Below are 6,614 nucleotides of genomic sequence, written 5' to 3' on the forward strand. Positions count from 1 at the left end.
GTACTCTGATTCTGCTTTGTGTGCGTAAACCACCCACTGGTTTCCGGTGTCACTGGGGCAAGGACATTGTCTTCACCTTGTCTTTACATTCCTAGTGCTAGTATTTTTCCTTGTCACGTTGTGCGTGCTCAGTAACTATCCCATGAAGGTAAAATGAAGTTGGTGTGTTAGTCTGAAAACTCAGCATTGAATCCATAAAAAAGACATATTGAGAACTAAGCCTCATTTAAGGATCTGAACACTAGTCTGTCGTGGTGGAGTGGATAATGTGGAGATGCAGGTTGTGACATTCAAATGGTACAAGATGTACTTGAAATTGAGAAACCGTGAGGTGAAAATAAACATTGGAAACTGAAGTGACTTCGCCACCCGTTTCACACAAATACAAATGTAGTTAAGCACCTAATAACTTTGCAGGATATTAACAAAAAATAGCAATAACTTGATGTTGGATCATTTTGCATCTCAGGAAAAAAACGCATGATGTTAGAATAAGGTTTAAGAGTTAGATCATGGTTATGGTGACATTATGGCCAACACCATCATTTATCAAGTATCAAGTACTTTACAATCATCATGGCTAACATAAACAACATCTCTGCAAAAGAAGTATTATTTTAGTTTTACAAATAAGTAAATTCAATGTCAGAGACTGAAATACCTTACACAAAATTACTATATGTAGCAAAATACATAAATGAAATTTGACAGAATTCATAAATACCATCTCATTAACAATAGTTAGTAACGGTGATCACTCTTCATTTCTACATGACAAAATGAAGTCACTGAATCAAATACACAGTTCTTAAGACTGGACTGTTTAATTCCATGATACTTGCCACTGGAGTAAAAAGGTGCATGTTTATCTTTAATACCAAATTTGAAGATAATAATGTAGATGCACAAGTTCACAGTTGTGAATACTTACCAAAACTCTCCACAAAAGTGGGTCAGAGGAGCTGATATTATTTTTACACAAGGAAACACAGAGACTGTATAATGCAATGTGAAAGATGCTAGCTTTGCTGAACTTGCTATGGTAATAACTGAAATTAATTTCTCAAAAGCTGTGAAATTTGGCAGAGTTATTTGGAGGTTGAGAATATCCCTATGAGAACAAGAAGAAATTAAAAAATATAAGAGCGATGATCAAGGGCAGAGAATCCCTGCTCACCTTTCCAGATGTCACAATGTGGTGGCTCATGTTTAAAAAATGATATAAAGAAAATTCCCCAGGGAAGGGATCAAGCCAACAAGCTTTAAAGAACAAAATGCTGCAGAAATGTTTAAAGCAGTACACTGAGAAAAATCAGGTGGAGACATGGAGGCAGAAATCCATACAAAAAAAAAAATACATTTGTGAAGACAGCCAGGGCAATGTGAGAAGAAAGGAAGAGCTGAACACGAATAAAGGCACTTCCCATAGACATCGGAGATTGTTCGAGGACGCAGGAGAGTGCAGCAGAGGGCAAAAGCCACAGGTTAGCTTGGCAAAACTTAGGTTGTCAAAAACAATGGCAACACTTGTGATTCTGAATAAAGGAAGTGATTTTTTTCAAAAGAACATTAGGGAGCATTTGTTCTGGCACAGAGGTTTAAACCCCAGGACGCTCTTATTCCAGATCAGGTTCAAACACTGGCTACTCTGCTTTCTACCAGTGCAGCTTCCGCTAACACACTCTAGGAGCTAGCTGGTGATGGCTGAATTACTTGGATACTTGGCACTCACATGGCAGATACTGATGAAATTCCAGGCTCTGGCAAACAGTTATAGGCTTTTATGGAGTGAACCCGTGAATAAGAGAATTCTCTCTCCTCTTTCTCTCTCTCTTTCTTTTGTTCTTCCTTTTCAATAAATAAGTAAATCATTTGAAAGCAAACAATTCAGAAACAAGGAAGAAGGAGGAATCTCAGTGATTGTAGAGAGAATATGATTTACAGCAACACTTAAAAATGCTCATTATTGAGGATTCTGGAGTTGACAATTTTTTAAGAGTTGAAAAAAATGTGTAGCAAAAGTTTAACCTGAGCAACTAGATGTTGTTTGCAAGATTCTCTAAGCATACGGTGGTACATGTGATAGTGCCAAGGTAGGAGGGGAAGAAAAGCAGTTGCTTTAGCAAATCTAAAGAGATGCATGCTTTAAGAGGGAAGTGGGAAGAACATTAATTTTATTTCAATGAAGCAAATGTTTGATCAGAAAAACAACAACAACACAAACAGTTTCTCTTGAAGACCATCTGTGTGAACATTGCTGAAATATGTGAAGATATTTCCCAACCACACCATCAGTAGCTCCTCCTCAGTGGTGGGGGAACGTGTGTGAAAATTATATAATTCAAGGTGCCAGAGAAATGAGACAAACTCGCTTTTTTAGCATGTCCGTGTGTCTGTGTGGTCTGGAACTGTTTTACCGAGGAGATTGTGAACACTTGCAGGGAAGTGAAACAGAAAAATGAAAACAGGATGCTAATATATAGTGTGACATCAATTTTATTTCATACAGATGACACTACTGTTTGAGTTATAGGAGGAGCACAGGCATGTAGACAGATATAAATAGTGTTCTACAGAGAGCTAGAGAAGAACAATTAAATAGATCAAAGTAGCAAAAGCATAAACATGGATACCAGATGCAAACGTGGCAATATGAGATGTGCAGTGCAGAGACCGCGACTAGAATTATTGCCTTACACTTTGTAGAGAGGACAGTGATGCAAAGTAAAATGAAAAATAGTCCAAAAAAAAAAAAAAAAAGGAAATAAAACAAAGAATCCAAGGGAAAACCTGCTATTAGAAAATAGGGCAAGGTTGAGTAAATAGCTCAAAGTGACAGGTTTCTGGGCTTTAGTTCATTAGAAGACCTCCTCAGGTCTTCACATACAAGTTTTTCAGGTACCCTTGAAAAAGAGTGGATGCATTGAAAGGTGGTTCACACACTGAACTGCAGGCAAACTGTACAATATTCCATTATGCTTCCATGATTCTGTTGGAGTTCAGAAAATGCCCCAGCATATGATGTTTTGACATGCTTAGCTCTTTGAACCTTCAAATCTGTTTCAGAATTAACTTTCTTGAACCATCTCTTTGTCTGTCTCCACCACTCCCCTCCACCACCAAGGTGCAAGAGTTCCTTTATCTGACAGACGGGAGTTCTTCCAAAAGAAACACAATTGTCTTGGACTCTCTCCACCAAGCTCCAAGGAGGGAGATTTAATCAACTGAAAAGAGTCCCCATGTTCAAGCCAACTTTTTGCACTTTCTGCAGAGGACAGCTCAGTGAAATATCTGAGATTTTTCTGCACAAGGAGGCAGTCTTTGAGTGGAGTACATCCTCACCCCTCATCAACCTGTGACATGTTGCCAGAAGTCAGAGGAGCTCCTGGCTATTGTCTGTGTGTTCGATCCACTCATTGCCTCTAAAAATCATTTACTGCTCCTCTCAATTTTTTGCAGCTTCCCATGTTGTAGTTCTGTCTGCAGAACATATTAAAGTTTCAACCTCGTAGTCCTCGAGCTTAATATCATGTTTCTCTCCTTTTAATGTGCCTTTTGCCAGTTTGTTGTTGTTGTTGCTTTGTTTTAGCAGACTGAGGTTTCAGAGCATGAGGGATGATTCTCTGCCTCTCTACCTTACACAGTGGACTGTCACAACACACTGAGGAAGAAACCTCACATCTACCCCACTTGTTCATGGATGAAGGCGGGAAGGGGAGTGTTTCACTGAAGACAAAGGTTTGAAAAAAGAAAAGGGCAAGTTATAAAAAGGATAAAGTAAGTTAGTTGACGCTGTAGTGTATACTGGCTTTGACAAAATAGGAAACTAGAATAAGTAAAACACGCAGAAATATCCAAGGTGATTTTTATATAATTAAAGTATCTCTAAGCTTCTAATGGAAGTAATGGAACTCGGTCAAAATAAACATGTTTTTTTCTTTTAAGATTTATTTATTTATGTTGGAAAGGCAGATATACAGAGGAGAGACAGAGAGGAAGATCTACCTGCCGATTCACTCCCTAAGTAGCCGAAACGGCTGGAGCTGAGCCAATCCAAAGCCAGGAGCCAGGAACTTCTTCCAGGTCTCCCACATGGATTCAGGGTCCCAAGGCTTTGGGCCATCCTCAAATGCTTTCCCAGGACACAAGTAGGGAGCTGGATGGGAAGCGGAGCTGCCGGGGTTAGAATCCGTGCCCATGGGCCCGGCGCGGTGGCGCAAGTGGTTAAGTCCTCGCCTTGCACGCCCGGGATCCCATATGGGCGCCGGTTCTAATCCCGGCAGCCCCGCTTCCCTTCCAGCTCCCTGCCTGTGGCCTGGGAAAGCAGTCGAGGACAGCCCAAAGCTTTGGGACCCTGCACCCGCGTGGGAGACCCGGAAGAGGCTCCTGGCTTCGGATCGGCATAGTATCGACCCGTTGCGCTCACTTGGGGAGTGAATCATCGGATGGAAGATCTTCCTCTCTGTATCTCCTCTCTGTATATCCGCCTTTCCAATGAAAAAATAATAAAAATAAATCTTAAAAAAAAAAAAAAAAAGAATCCGTGCCCATATGGGATCCTAGTGCGTGACAGGTGAGGAATTTAGCCAGCATCAGGCCCAACATGTCTTGTTGGAATGTAAATTTGTGGCAATAACAAATAAAATTCACCCAAGAGAGACAAGGGTAGGAAAATCAGTGGCATATAACATTGATGATAGCTTTTGTGGGAGTCACATAGTTCTGTTAATTAAAGTAACAGTGAACACAACATCACATACATGCATGCAGGTATAAACATCCTCTAATTGGACTACCTCTCTGCTTCTGTCACATTTGCTTTTTGATATTTAAAATAATTATTCAGGATCAAAACACATGAATTTCCATATGCAGGTGAAGACACTACATTAGAAAAACTTATCAACATTTCTAATAAAACTAGCTGTTTATTCTCATTTTACCAATTTTGCCTAATTTACATATTTGGCTTCTCTAATTCTCAAGGGAAAACTAAATCTAGTTATATGTTAGAAACTACATTTGTATACTTTTCATATCTTTTAAACAGCAAATATGAGAGCTAATCCAGACATATAATTGAGCACAGAGTCACAGGTCTTTGCTGTAAGCCTCCCTACATTGATCAGTCATTCTGTGATGTATTTTCTTGCCATCTTTGTGAAGAGATTCTTGTTTAGTTGACTCTATTATCAATTCATTGATAGTGTTATCTTCAGTGGAGGCTGTGATTCGATGGTCTCCTTAACGCAGATAGGAGAATCCAAATTAAAACACTTCAATGAATAGTTTCCGATAATGTTATTCATTCAGTAGACTGCACATTTTCAAAGGATCCATACTTGCCAAGCCTTTCTGGACACTGTGCACAAATTTATGGTGATGGTGTTTAAAATTTTGTGGGAGCAGGAAAGGAAATAAATATAAAAACAACCAGGGAAGAAAAATATGGTTTGGATATTATATTAAAAAGGAGGGGATTAAACTGCAAAGAATACACAAGGAATTCTAATATTAAAATGTTGAAACTCAGAACGTGAGCTTCGATTAAAGAGGGATTGTATCCTCCATCCCCTCAGGGTCGGGTAGATTAGACATCCCGGACAGAGAGACGCTGCTGTACCCCGAAGCAGTGCCTCTTGTCAAGAGGACTGCTGCGTCCTAGGCCGGATCGGAAAGAGGGCTCGGCATCTTGTCGGGGGGAGACCCAGCGCGCTGCTCCCGCCCCCCTCGGGCTTGCCTCCCCACCATGGCAGAGCTGATCCAGAAGAAGCTGTAGGGAGAAGTGGAGAAGTCCGAACAGCTACAGAAGAACTTGAGTAAATCCATGTCAGGGAGACAAAAGCTGGAAGCACAGTTAACAGAAAACAACATCGTGAAAGAGGAACTGGCTCTACTGGATGGATCCAACGTGGTCTTCAAACTTCTGGGCCCCATGCTGGTTAAGCAGGAGCTGGAGGAGGCGCGGGCCACCGTGGGCAAGAGGCTGGACTACATCAAAGCTGAAATTAAGCGATACGAATCCCAGCTCCGGGACCTGGAGCGGCAGTCGGAGCAGCAGAGGGAAACCCTTGCCCAGCTGCAGCAGGAGTTCCAGCGGACCCAGGCAGCAAAGGCAGGGGCACCCGGGAAGGCCTGACCTCATGGGGTGGGGTGAGGGAACTCTAGGGTCTGGACTATAGTAGCTAATAAAATGTGAAAATGCCTGGCTCAAAAAAAAAAAAAATGTTGAAACTCAAATGGGACATTTAGAATGTTTCTTCTCTATTTTTACTATAAAATTCTGTAATGAGATAAGAAATTTGGAGTAAGTATTAAGAAACTAGTTTGTTAGACTTTAAGTGAATAAGCAAAAACAGGGATATTCTTGAAAAATTAAAAGCTTATGAGTGGGGCCCGGCGCGATGGTGCAGTGGTTAAGGTCCTCGCCTTGCATGCCTGGGATCCCCTGTGGGCGCCAGTTCTAATCCCGGCAGCCCCACTTCCCTTCCAGCTCCCTGCCTGTGGCCTGGGAAAGCAGTCGAGGACGGCCCAAATTTGGGACCCTGCACCCGCGTGGGAGACCCAGAAGAGGCTCCTGGCTTCAGATCGGCATAGCATCCGCCGTTGTGGCT

At 41.5% G+C, this 6,614-nt stretch overlaps 1 pseudogene; it reads left to right on the forward strand.

The window, feature by feature from the left end:
- The first annotated feature begins 5,749 nt into the window (after window positions 1–5,749).
- LOC121156872 lies at window positions 5,750–6,139 on the forward strand (annotated as a pseudogene).
- Window positions 6,140–6,614: the final 475 nt, after the last annotated feature.

This window comes from Ochotona curzoniae, unplaced genomic scaffold (assembly GCF_017591425.1).
Source record: "Ochotona curzoniae isolate NIBS_2020 unplaced genomic scaffold, NIBS_Ocur_1.0 contig_3498, whole genome shotgun sequence".
NCBI classification, from domain to species: Eukaryota; Metazoa; Chordata; class Mammalia; order Lagomorpha; family Ochotonidae; genus Ochotona; species Ochotona curzoniae.